This window comes from Silene latifolia, chromosome 11, assembly GCF_048544455.1.
Source record: "Silene latifolia isolate original U9 population chromosome 11, ASM4854445v1, whole genome shotgun sequence".
Lineage (NCBI taxonomy): Eukaryota > Viridiplantae > Streptophyta > Magnoliopsida > Caryophyllales > Caryophyllaceae > Silene > Silene latifolia.
Genome location: NC_133536.1, coordinates 143,411,226 through 143,425,977, shown reverse-complemented (window position 1 = coordinate 143,425,977; position 14,752 = coordinate 143,411,226). Strand labels below are relative to the sequence as shown.

Genomic DNA, 14,752 nt, shown 5'->3' with positions numbered 1-14,752 from the left:
ATTTGGAACACCTTCCAAAAATAAACTCCGTCTCGATGTAATCCGTCTTTTGGAAACGCCGGTAAGAATAACTATTATAATTAAATTACATAGCTATTCCTATGATACATTAATTAATAAAAATAAATAAAACTATTAATTAATTACAAACCGACGATACGAGATCGTATTTAGTTACAAACAAATCGCTATTCCCGTTCATTTCGGGTAATAACGATTAAAATAAACTAGGCCATACTAGGTACAACAAAATAAATACTTTAAATAAATGACAATCATTCATTCAACTCAAATAAATATGCTTAAAATGCTGTAAAATGATGCCAAAATCGCCCTATCAAACAATTGTAGGTATCGATTTTTAACTTGTAAAAATCAATAATCAACTCTTAAATCTCATTTAAGTCCAAACTAATTGTCCAAACTGTTTTGGACCTCAAAATTAGTCCTCACTAATTTAATGATGAATAATTAGTTTGATTTGGTGATATTTTGCTAATTTAATCGGTAAAATCATAACTTTTAAGTAATAAATCCAAAATAATTGAAACATTACCCAAAATATTGAAACAAAAATTTTGAGTATTCTGAAATACTGCCAAAAAAGCAAAATATCATAAAAATTGCCCAAAAATTCGGATAAAATTTTATGAAGAAAAAGATCGATATTTATCGGTTTTTAACAACTAAAACCAATAAACATCAAAACAAGGTGAAATCACATTTTAAATTTCACTTTTAACTTTTAAATAATAATTTAAAATGTACATAAATTTATCAAGGGCAGGAACAAATGTTTCGAGTATATGATTAATTTATTTCACTTTTATCGACTTTTATCTCATAAAATCAATAAACAAGCAAAACTTCAAACCAACCTTCGAAATTTTACATACCAGCTGTAGAAAAGATTCATGAAACACCATAAAAATTTTATGACCCGAATCAACTTTTAACTATTTTTAGTTAACTCTTAACCAAAATACGGCATTTTGACTCGGTTTTCTACCAAAAATCATTAAAAATAGCAAAATAACTTCATAAATCACCAAATTTTACCACAAACCTTTTGAGATCAGTAGATATGCATGCCCAAAAAGTTTCATGCTAAAACCTCTTTAAACACCATTTTTTATTTTTCCAAATTATCTCATAATTTGTTTAATATGCTTAAAATCAACATGCAAATTACAAGCCTAAGCTCTGATACTACTTGATAGATCATAGATCCTAATTAGACTCTCTAATTAGTAATAAATTATCTCATAATATGTTCATTTAGGGATCTATATAACATACATGCAAATATAAAAGCATAAAAATAAAGATTGAGGAAAAACAATTTCCTTACATTGATATTAATGGTAAAAATGGGCACAAACTAGATCACCTATCTAGTTTGTTCTTGAGCTAAATAAAATGGATGATCCTCCTAGAAAAATCTTCAAAGAGAAAGTCTCCTTCAAGTTGCACCCAAGAACAACACCCAAAATAATCTTACAAGTATTAACTAGATACTTGTAAAATTAACCCTTGATAATATGTGAATATTACTAAAGAAAACTTAGTAATTATTTTGTTTACTAAAAACTTATTAAATAATGGGTTTTATTATTTTAGAGAGATGAGAGAACTACACATGCAAATGTTCAAAGTGTAGTGTAAAAATGAACATCAGTTGGAGTGTATAAGGGGGAAAGTGGCGGGTGGAGTGAGGGCGTGATTTTTTCTTATTTTTTTGTCCAATTCAATATTACATGCATAATGATCACATGACAACTTATGGAAGAAAAATCAAGCAAAGTGAAATGATTATGATCATCCACTACACTCCATTTACACGGTCCAATGTCCCATTTACGGGTCCATTTTGGTTCTTATATTTGTCGCACAAATACGTGTAAATTTTATTTAAACATCGTATTATATTTAAATGCTTCCAATTAATTTCGTCCAAATCACTCCGTAAATATTCGTGTACCGCTACACATATTATTTACGTACTAATATTAATCACATTAATCAATTAGTACAATTTTAGTGAATTAACAATTAATTAACTAAAACCCGTCTCCCAAAATTTATTATTCAATTATCGCATAATTAAATAATAACTGCGGTGCCTCGAGTTCGCAACTCGAAATCTCTCTAAAATAATTAACTAACCTTTTAGTCTATAAATCAAGAGACTAAATAAATTGTATCTCATACAATTAATTAGTTATCAATTGGGGTTCGTTCCTATAGGTGTGACCGAAAGGGGTCAGTTGATCACCATCGTCTCACGACAATAACGTCAAACTCTAGTTAGCCAACCGTTATCGATGTACGTTAATCAACTGACGAGGATCAAATAATTAAATATCCTGATGATATTCCTTAAATGAGATTTATTATGTTAACGCACTATTGTGGAGGACATAACTCCAACACTTTTTGTTGACATTCATGGTGGATTCAAGGTAGATAAAGTCGAGTTCGGTAAGATGATTAGTGCCTTTCCTTGCAATTAAAGTGTTGCCTACAACCTTATGCCCGGATGGTGGACATAAAGAACATGACACTCATGGAAGGATTCAAATTTTTTCCTGGTGATTGCTTTCCATAGAGGTGCGGGGTCATATTTCGAAGGCTTCTTCACATAAGGAGAATGGTCCTTAAGACCAAACACCATGCCAAACTCATCCAAAGACATTTTTCTATCCTTGTTTTCTAGGCGGAATTCAACATTTTTTCGAGTCTCTACCTTAGTGACTTTCAAAGAGCTTATAAACTCCAAGGTAAGGGAAGGGTAAGTCAATTCTTGCATATCAAAGAGTGTTTTCAACTTCATAGACTCGAAAAAAATTATTAGTCCTCTCAAGAACACCCAATTTGGCTAAAGCATCTTGACATATAAATTTGGTAGGCAAAATTGTCTTTCTAGCAAGAGATACAAATGCTTTTCTATGAGAATCTCTTATGAAAGTTACCTCCGGATAATCTTGCAATTGTTCAATGACCGGAGTAGGAGTAGCTGCCACCATAGGAATAGCAACTTCTTGAATCTCCACCCTTGCTTGATGCACTACCATAGGCTTTGAGGCTGAAAGAGCTTGTTGCCTTTTGGAAAGATTTGATGTTGTAGGTGCCTTGTTTCCACCTTTTGTTCTTGCCATGATGCTTCTTCTTATCAAGATTGTATCAACAAACCAAAGTTTTGCTTGAATGCTTCTAGTCTCCTCACGCTCCAATTAATCCCTAATCGATTTAGGATTTTCGAATTTGCCTTGAAACCCTAGAAAATCGATTCAATTTTTGAGGATTTTGATATTTGGTTGGTGTTTTGTTGATGAAGGAGTAGTTTGATTGTGATTTTAGGAAGTTTGGGTTTGATTTTGGTGAATTTGGTTGAGGAATTTGTGTTTTGTTGATGAGGGGATTGAGGGTTTTGAGGGTTTTGGGTGTGTGTTTGTGTTTTGAAGGAAAGAAATGAATTGGGGATGTGGGATTTTAATCCCGTGTTATAGCCAAATAGCAGTGGGAGACGGGCGTCTTGGGATGGGGACGCTCGGATCCTCAGTCAGTAAGCTCTGTAATTTCCAACCCGTGCTGAGACGCGCGGATTCTTCAGGAGATGGGCGGATTTTGCAGGAGACGCTCGTCTTCCCTTGGGGACGCTCGGATTTTTAAACAGCAAGGAACATAAACTTTTGAAGCAGCCAGGATGCGCGGATTTCTCCTGAGACGAGCGTCTTCTGGACTGGGACAGGCGTCTTTTTTGTAGTCTACTCAGATTTTAAAACAGACCAAAATTTTCAATTTTCAGCACACTCAAGACGAGCGGGTTCCCTCTGGGACGCTCAGGTCTTCCTGTACCCACGAGTTCAGTTCCACCCGTGGGGGTCTTCATTTCCCATGTTATTCTTTCTTCAATCCTATGTTCATCATCGTGGGTGCACTATGAAGGCTCGGATAGCCTAGTAAATTGCTATCCCCACACTAGATCAAACGCTACACATTAAAACACATTAAAATACCTCCCTCACTTTCTCTCATGATAAAAATCATGATCAAAATATGAAATTGCAAATCCAAAATTGACAAAAATGCAATACAAGAAATAAAATGCAAGTTAAGGGGTTAAAATATTTACAAATGGTGGTTTAGGGAGGACTCCACCAAACTCTCATTCTTGAATGAGATGTCAAGGGGGCATAGCCAAGGTGTTGTTGATGTTGCTCAACACCTTGTAGAAGTAGTCGAAGGCTTGTTCATTCTCATTATAGAGATCATAAATAGAGCTTTGCATATTGTGTTCTTCATGGTGGTGACTTGAGTCAAGTTGATCACCAAAGCCTTGGTCTAAGGTCATAGCATTGCCAATGTAAAGATTGACTAATCCCTCAAATTCGTCATCCCATAGACCACATACTTCACTAGCTTGTTCTCCAATTGTATCATGAGTTGATGAAAACAACTCCTCTTTTTTGTTTTCATAGCCAATGAGGCCTTCTTCTTTACTTGTCATGATTGGTGATGAGCTATTCAAGCTCTCATTGTTGATGAAATTTCCTTGCTCTTCGGATAGAGCATCTTGAGGATTATCCACTTTCTTCTTCCATATGGGTGGCAATTCTTTACCCATATCTTGATCTTTGCATTGAGATGCCAACTTCTTCCTATCACTTTCTCGGCTATAATGATCAATCTTGAAACATGGCTCGTGTAGTCGGGGAGCTCTCATTGTCTTGTCAAGATTAAAAGTGATTGTCTCATCCCCCACTTTAAGTGTAAGCTCTCCATGTTTCACATCAATTACCGCTCCCGCGGTGTGCAGGAAAGGTCTTCCTAAAATGATAGGAATGTTGGAATCCTCCTCCATGTCTACAATGACAAAGTCTACCGGGATGAAGAATTTGCCAATTCTCACGGGCACATCCTCCCATACCCCTAAAGGTATCTTTATTGATCGATCTGCCATTTGAAGAGTAATGTTAGTGCACTTGAGTTCTCCCATTCCTAGCCTCTTCCATACCGAGTATGGCATGACACTTACACTTGCTCCAAGGTCACATAATGCTTTGTTGATTGTAGTGTCGCCAATGGTGCATGGAATAGAGAAACTTCCCGGATCTTTGAGTTTTGGAGGGGAACTTCCGTGAATAATAGCACTACTTACTTTAGTTAATGCAATAGTCTCTAGCTTCCGGATGGATTTCTTCTTAGTAAGACTATCTTTCATGTACTTTGCATAGGCCGGAACATGATTGATCAATTCCGTGAATGGGATTGAGACTTCTAAGTTCTTCACAATCTCCATGAACTTTCCAAGTTTTTCATCAAACTTAGGCTTAGCTTGACGACTTGGGAATGGAAGTCTAATCACAATAGGCTCTTTAGCCTTCTCTTCATTCTTCTTCTTTGAAACTTCTTAGGTGGTGGGTTATTCTTCCTTAGAGTTCTCTACAACTCTTTGCTTGTCACTAGCATCCACAATATCTCCATCAATTGGCCCCTTCGGCCCTTTATACCTTGTACCACTCCTCAAATGGATGGCACTAACCGACTCATGTCTTGGGGATTACTTTGAGGTGGTAATTGCCCCTTTTGTCTTTGAGATCTAGAAGATAATAATTGAGTCATTTGGGTTTCTAGCATCTTGGTGTGGGCTAGTATATTGTTGATGACGATGTCTTTGGCTTGGCTATCTTTTTGCATTTGGGTGAAAAATTCTTGTTGGTTCTTTTACATTTAGAGGACCGCTTTTTGAACATCAAAGCCTTTGTCATTGGATTGATTGTAAGAGGGTTGATTTTGATAACCTTGGCTTTGGTTGTAAGAGGGTCTTTGAGCTTGATTTCTCATTGGAGGTGGGGTGTATGTTGGTTGAGGGTTTTAAACATTTTGGCTTTTGTATGAAAGATTGGGATGAAATTTGGTATTCTCATTGTAATAGTTGGAATAAGGGGTGCCACTCTTATATGCTTGGAAAGCATTCACTTGTTCACTTGTTCCCCTACATTCACTTTGGTCATGTCCCAAAGTTCCACAACTCTCACATACTCCACTTGGAATTGAGGATGATGCCACCATAGCATTAACATGTTGTTTGGGTGATTTGGAAGCTTCATCGAGCTTAGCCATGGCCTTCTCAAACTTCAAATTGATGGTGTCAATGTGAGCACTTAGTCGAGCACCCAATTGTGTGATGGAATCTACCTCATGATTTCCTCCTCTAGTAGCCTTTCGAGGCCTACTATATTGCGAATTATGAACCGCCATTTCTTCAATTTGGCCCATGTTTGATTGTCATCAAATTCGGTAAACATACCATTAGATCCCATGTTGAGGATGTTGCGGGAGTCTTCATATAGACCATTCCAAAATTGTTGCACAAGGAACCACTCGCTAAGTCCATGGTGTGGACAAGAACGGCAAGTGTCCTTAAATCTCTCCCATGCTTCATACAATGATTCCTCATCCCTTTGTTTAAACCCGGTGATTTGGGCTCTAAATATGTTAGTCTTCTCCGGAGGATAGAATTTCTTGTAGAAAGCAAGTACCAATTTCTTCCGTGAGTCAATACCAAGGGTAGCCTTGTCTAGGCTCTCCAACCATAGCTTTGCGGTACCAATCAAAGAAAAAGGAAATAATACCCATCGGATTTGATCTTGAGTAACTCCGGTTTGAGAAATCGTATCACAATAGTCACAAAAAGTCTTCATATGTGAATGAGGGTCTTTACTAGGCATCCCCCCAAATTGACTTCTCTCAACTAGTTGTATGAATGCGGATTTGGCAATGAAATTACCGGTTAAATGTGGTGGTGTTGAAGTACCATTTGGTAGGTTCTCCTCGGTTGGTATGGAATGTGATGAAAATTTAGGCATTGTGGGGTGATTTTGTGGTGGATTTTGTATTGGGTTGTCCTCTCCTTCTCTTGCAAAGGGTTGGTAAACTCAATGTTATTTGGTTAAATGTCCACAATCTCTCCAATACCTTTTAAAGTACCACTAGCAACTCTTCTATTGTTTGTTAAGGTTCTTTCAATTTTAAGATCAATAGGTAAAGGATTACCTTGTGATCTCCTAGTCATGCAAAATATCAAACAACTCGAAAACAATTAGAACAACCTTGAGGAGATTGACTTCCCCAAGGTAAAGAAAGACACAACTAAAAACAATTAATGAAAATCAAATCAAGTTAACACCGTCCCCGGCAACGGCGCCATTTTTGGTCTGGTTTAAACTCGTCGTCAAAAGCTACCGACCAAAACAATATTTATAACTTTATAAACTACTCTTAGCAAAGAGGCAAGTAAAGGTCGGATCCCAAGGGACGGGTATTGATGTAGGATTTTCAATTGCAAATGGTCATGTCTTAGAGTGTCACTATTTGGGTTGAGATAGGAGATCAACTAAACTAATCAACAAGATAAAAGTAAAGTAATGAAAACAAGCAAGATGATTAAAAGGGGTGTAAACAATTGATTAAAGGCACTAGGGTGTCATGGGTTCATAGGGGATCCATGGGAGTTGAGCATACAAACATGTTCTCTATTATATAGCAAGCACTTATTGTTGTTATGGAATCGAGTTGGTGTATAAGCTTACAATCCCTAAGAAGGTTTGGGTCCCGGAGCCAAATCGATTAGATTGTACAACACCTACAAGTCGACTTAATCCTTCCTATTCGACTATATGCATTGTGTAATGAGGCTCGAGTTTGTGTATAAGCTTACAAGTCTCATTGAAAATATAGGGGATGGCTAAAAAATGCAAGGATTCATAGGCTCGCATTTCATCAAACATAACTGTTGGGGTTTGTGTCCTTAACAGTTAGTGCAAGGACTTATAAACCTCTAAAAGGATCAAAGGGCATACTTTTGGTATTATTATCAGTTGATCCACGTTTATCAATAACGGTTGGCTTGCTAGATAAGTTTGACGTTATTGTCATACAGATGGCGGTGATCAACTGGTCCCTAAAAGTCACACCTATAGGATACGTTTGAGAGATGTGACAGTATGAAAATACAGTCATGTAGATGCCAAATTTGACTAACCAGTTAGTCCGAGTTACTTGACTAATAATTAGTCAAAATATGATGTTGAGATATTATATTTGATACGGATTAAATATCATGGGCTAAGGCGAATTAACCAGTTAATTCGTAAAATTAAATATAAGCGATTTATATTTAATTAATGTATATTGAATATTAATTATACAATATTGTCTTTGTCGGACATGTATTAATACTTCAACTAATCCGTGTTATTAGTCGATGTATTAATAACCGATAACCGATGACAGATTATAATAAAACCCGTCATATACATTTTAGCATTTGCTTAACTGGACCTCGAGCTAAAAGTAAGAGGAAGTGGAAGCCCACTTCCCCATGAGGGCTCTCGGTTTTGGCCGAAACACACAAAAGGAGAGCTCCTCTCCTTTTGTGACCTAGACAATTCATTTTACAGAAAACTAGGGTTTTGGAGACAGTTTCTCTCTGAAACCTAGATCTCACATCTCGAAAACCTCACAACAAGTTCTCTCAATATTGCAAGGCAATCAGAGAACACCATCTAGCACAAGGGCATATCTCGGACAAGTCTTGGGTGCAACAATTAGGAGGGAATCTCGTTTGATTTCTGTTCTTTACGCCGCACTATAAAGGACCCGAGGTTAATTCTTGTTCCTTATCGTTTCTCTATTGTTTTTATATTTTATGACGATATTCGCATGTTAAATTTACGTTATAGTCCTAAATTTAAAGGGTCTTATACGGATATTACCCCACAAGTGGTATCAGAGCAAGGCCACGTAAATTTTTCCATGTGTTTTTCATAAAACCGATTTTGAAACGATTGTTTTGTCTCGAATTCCGTGCCATGTATACACGGCTGATTCGGTTTTTGTTCTTGTTGAAACCGTGACATGTTTTACACGGTTTTATCATCTTGTTTTCGATTTGTTTTTATGCATATTGTTGTTTTATACGGAGATTACAGCAACATGTCAAGTTTTGTCAATTGTTAAATTGTTTTTGATGCGTTTTTGATCAAAATTGCAATTGATTTTGTTTTGTCAAACTGTTTTCACGAGGGTTTTATGTTTTCAGAAACTTTTTCCCTCGATCGAGCATGTTTTTAGTCGATCGAATGGTTTTTTCTGACATGTTTTTACTCGATCGAGTCCTTGCTGTACTCGATCGACACGCTTTAAAACCCCCTTTGCTCGATCGAGAAGTCCTCGTACTCGATCGAGCAAGATTCTTGATATAAGTCCTCGATCGACTACCGTTTTGTCGATCGAGTACTTCCTGATTAGCACACCTCTCGATCGACTTGATGTTGGTCGATCGAGCCCTTTCATTCCTCGATCGAGCACTGTGTCCCTGGATCGAGGATTTTGTTTTTTAATGACTTTGAAAATTTATTCTTTTTGCTTTAAATTTTCTTTTGGCTACAAAATGTACATTATACGGATATTGTACACTCGCTATGATTGTGAAACGGTTCACACACGTACCATTAAGTTATTTTAAAGCGTATTTAAAGTAACGGACTGTATTGGATTAAAATTAAATGATAGAAGCGGTTTTATCACATGAATTTTAATCATTAAAAGGTGGTTTGGATAAATTTAACATAATTACGGAATTATGTCACGAATGAATTTGTTTTTAGTTGATGCTTTTTTATTTATCGTTAATTTTGAATGCTTGTGAATGCCTCTTATTACGTATTTAATTTTGCAATCAGTTGTAACTTAGTGTGGCCTTAGTAGAACGTGTTACCGTAATGATGGAACACGGTCTTGGTTGTATTTTGAGATCTCGTATCTCCGTTTTGGATTTTTCACTTGTAATTACAGTTTTAATTAGAATGTAAATAGGTTTATATTTGTAATTTTAAATTGTAATTTTTGAGAAGACCAAAGATGGAGACCGGATGCTCACTCCCGCTACTTGGATCAAGGTGGAACATCAAGACAAGCTTTTCGGGTCCAACGGTGGATTCCAAAGTTGTATTATGTTCTTATACTAGGATAGGCCACACTAGGACCTTTTTATTTACGTATTGCATTCTTTTATTTATTTTTTTTTCGCAACGATTATATGCATCATATTCCGCCTAAAAACCAAACCACCTAATAATTGCATGAAAACTGACACATATAGAGGTCACGAGTTAGTTTTCTTTGACATTCGTATGTCACACGTTTTTTAAGCCATCACCCAAATTAATTCATTCACGCAGACGCTAGTTATTCGTTCACTTAATATGAATTATAATTTAGTTGATGGGATCTTCCTCGTATAAACAAAAATTGAGAACGGTCTTTATAGGTCAAACTCCAATGAGTCCCTTCTTCGTCGGTAGGCATAATATGACCCCTTCTACGTCGGGTAAGTTGGAACCGATTGACCTATTTTATCTCAACACTATGGTCACTAAACGATCCCTGACTGTGGTGGACTATAGATAGGATTTACGGAAATCTATCGACCAAGAGTTCTTACGGAAGAATTAGCTAAACAGTTGGCTTATCAATCTACAGAAATTGAGTCTTGGGATCACTTGTATCATTCTTGAGGGAGATCAATTATGCAAGTGCGAGTGTCTACATGTTTAAAATGAATTTTAAAATAGACTTAAATCACCTCGATGAGTTGCTTATTTCGTTTTGTTTTTCTTTCTTTTTCGGTGTAGATCACGTTTTATTAAAGCGCAAATAACAAATGGTGGTTCTACCGATAACCCAATGCCAAGTGCCACATTGGACCGTGAGTCCCGGCTTCGGATCTTCATGAATCGGATGAATCGGTCTACTCGATCGAAGAATGATTGATCAAACTTCGCGGACCGGGAGGCGGCATTACGGAATGCCGCCGCTGGCGCGACGGAAGCTCAAATATCTCTTGGAGCCCATCCCGTGCGAACCCAGGTCCCACGGCTAGAGTCTTTGAAATCACCAAGTTTAATGATTTCGTATGGAAGCGGGTGCGATTAAAAACGTACTCATTTTTGCAATGGAACCCAATTTGCGGAAACGCTTCATAGCCCATGGTGCAAACAAGATTTTCACCACGCTCACCAAGGAATTCTCGAAAGCACCGAGAATCGTGACCTATGAGCATACCACTCGCTTCTTTGATGCGAGACTCCAGAAGGGCCAACCGGTTAGCCCACACATTCTCAGCATGATTGAGAATGTCGAGAAGCTGGAGACCTTTGATTGTAAGATCAGCGAGAACATTGTGATCGACCGCATACTTCACTCACTCCACGATGGTTATTCGCAATTTAGAGCGAATTACTATATGAATGATTTGAAGAAAACTCCCCATGAATTGCACTCCCTCCTCGTACAGACCGAGAAGGACATGAAGTTCGGTGGGAGCATGAAACAGGATGTTCTCGTTGTGACAAACAAGGGAAAGGGTAAGGGCAAAGCTCAGGCAAACCTAGCAGTAGGTAAGGCGAAGTTCAAGAAGTCGGGTTCAGGTAAGAGTGGGCCTGGTGAGTCGAGCACCTCATCAGGCACGACAAAGAGCAAGAATGAAAACATGGAATGCCATCACCGCCACAAGATCTGGGCATTGGAGACGCACATGTCCTGTTTATCATGAGGACATAAAAGCGGGTTGCGTTAAACCTGTTGGTATGTCTTCTTCTTCTACTTTTATTCATATGATTGAGATTAACCACGCAAGTTACGGAACTTGGGTACTTGATACTGGTTGTGGTTCTCATCTGTGTAATCATGTGCAGGGCCTCCGAAATCTCGAGCCTCTCGTAAAGGGTGAGGTTGACCTGCGTGTCGGGAATGGAGCTAGAGTGGCTGCCGTCTCGAGGGGAACATATGTGATCCAGCTTCCTAGCGGATTTGAGTTATCATTATATGATTGCTATTATGTACCCAGTCTTTCGAAAAACATTATTTCAGTTTCTGCACTTGACAAACTTGGTTTTTCATTTGTAATAGAGAATAATACTTGCATTTTCTCTTTACACGATATGATTTATGGCAAGGCAGTCTCCATGAACAGAATTTATGTTTTAGATCAGACCACCGAAATATTACACGTAATGAATAAAAAGGTAAAGGTTGGTGACAAAGATCAAACGTATCTATGGTACTGCCGTATGGGACACATTAATGAGAAACGCGTAAAACAGCTCATCAAACATGGAGCTATCTCGGCCTTTGATTTTCAATCATTTGGCACGTGTGAATCATGTCTCATCGGTAAGATGACTCGTATTTCCTTCAAAGGTGTTGGAATGCGCGCTGCTGACCTATTAGGACTCATACACACGGATGTATGTGGACCTATGTCAATCACCGCACGAGAAGGCTATAGGTATTTCATCACTTTCACGGACGATTTAAGTAGATATGGCTATGTCTACTTAATGAAGCACAAAAGTGAATCCTTTGAGAAATTCAAAGAATACGAGAATAGGGTGCGAGAACCTATTGGGTAGAAAGATTAAAACACTACGTTCGGATCGTGGTGGCGAGTATCTTTCTCACGAGTTTGATCAACACCTAAAAGGATCGTGGGATTGCCCTACGAGTTAACTCCACCTGGAACACCTCAATTGAATGGAGTGTCCGAACGGAGAAATCGAACACTACTTGATATGGTTCGATCCATGATGAGTCACACCGTGTTGCCTGACTCATTATGGGGTTATGCTCTTATGTCAGCCGCTCTAATACTTAACCGAAGTCCGTCTAAAGCTGTTGACAAGACTCCATATGAACTATGGAAGGGAACGGTCCCTAACTTGTCCTTTATACGGGTTTGGGGCTGCGAGGCTTATGTCAAGTGGAGACACGAGGATAAGCTCGGCCCGCGATCGGTCAAGACATACTTTATAGGTTATCCTAAAGGAACACTTGGTCATTACTTCTATTCGCCAACCGAACAACGTGTTTTTGTTGCGGCTAGTGCGACATTCTTAGAGAAGGAATTTCTCGAGAATGCAAAGAGTGATAGAACCTTCGACCCGTCGGAGATTCCAGAACCAAATACCGAGCAACCATTGGAGGAACCTATTCCTTCAATCCCGGCTACGGTTAACATTCCTGAGGAACCTAGGAGGTCGGGAAGAGTCTCTATTCCTCCGGACAGATACATTGGTATGGTCGAGGAACATGACATAGATGATGTTCTACTCTTAACGAGTAGTGAACCCGCAACCTATAAAGGTGCCATGACTAGTTCTGACTCAAAGCTATGGCTTGAGGCCATGCAATCCGAGATGGACTCCATGTATGAGAACAACGTATGGGATCTTGTTGACTTACCTGCTAAGGTTCGTCCCCTTCAATGCAAATGGCTTTACAAGATAAAGCATTCTGTGGAAGGTCAACAAGATATCTATAAAGCACGACTAGTTGCTAAAGGTTTCACCCAAGTGCCAGGTTTGCACTACGATGAAATTTTCGCACCCGTAGTCATGCTGCGTTCCATTCGGATTATCTTAGCGATCGCCGCTTTTCATGACTATGAAATTTGGCAAATGGACGTGAAAACCGCCTTCTTAAACGGCTTTTTGGAGGAAGAGTTGTACATGGTACAACCCGAAGGTTTCATCGATCCACAACATCCTAAGAAAGTATGCAAACTTAAGCGTTCCATTTATGGACTTAAGCAAGCATCTCGGAGTTGGAATCATCGCTTCGACCAAGTGATTAAAGAAAATGGATTTACTCGATCGGTCGAGGAACCATGTTTATATATCAAGTCGAGTGGGAGCAAGATTGTCTTCCTAATATTGTATGTCGACGACATACTCCTGATTGGGAATGACATACCTCTCTTAACTTCGGTGAAAGTATGGTTGAAAAACCATTTCCAGATGAAAGATCCTGGGAGAGGCACAAAGAATTCTAGGCATCCGTATCTATCGAGATAGATCACGACGGATGCTATCTCTCAGTCAGGAGTCTTACATAGACAAAGTCCTAGAGAGATTCAGCATGACCAACTCCAAGAAGGGGTTCCTTCCTATGGCTCCAGGGGTGCATTTGAGCAAGTCTCAGGCACCAGAGACACCGGAAGAGAAAGAGCGCATGACACGGATTCCTTATGCTTCGGCTATAGGATCAATCATGTATGCCATGATATGCACACGTCCGGACGTGGCATATGCATTGAGTATGACAAGTCGATTCCAACAGCATCCAGGTGAACCACATTGGTGGCATTTTGTCAAGAACATTCTTAAGTACCTACGGAGGACTAAAGATTGGGCATTGACTTATGGAGGCGATCAAAAGCTATGTGCAACCGGTTACGCAGATGCTAGCTTCCAAACGGATCGAGATGACTCGAGATCTCAGTCTGGATTCGTTTTTACTCTTAATGGCGCTGCGATCGGTGGAAGAGTTCGAAACAAATGTTATTAAACAGATTCTACGACCGAGTCCGAGTACTATGCGCGTCGAAGCTACAAAGGAAGCGATATGGATGCGTCAATTCTTACATGGGCTCTCTGTAGTGCCTAGTTCGAATGACCCGATCACCATCTATTGCGACAATAGTGGTGCCATCTTCCAAGCTAAGGAGCCAAAGTCTAGCAACAAGTATAGACATGTACAACGGAAAGCTCATCTAATCCGGGATTACGTGGAGCAAAAGGAAGTAGTGATAGAAAAGATTGCTACAGATGATAACATAGCAGATCCTCTCACTAAACCATTACGACAAGATAAGCATGAAGGGCATGTTAATTCCATGGGAATTAAA

At 38.7% G+C, this 14,752-nt stretch overlaps 1 non-coding gene across 1 annotated transcript; it reads left to right on the top strand.

Moving 5' to 3' along the window:
- Nucleotides 1–6,393: 6,393 nt before the first annotated feature.
- LOC141615708 (small nucleolar RNA R71) lies at nt 6,394–6,500 on the top strand. The gene has a single exon (XR_012530112.1). It is a non-coding gene; the product is annotated as a small nucleolar RNA R71 (small nucleolar RNA).
- The last annotated feature ends 8,252 nt before the right edge of the window (nt 6,501–14,752 follow it).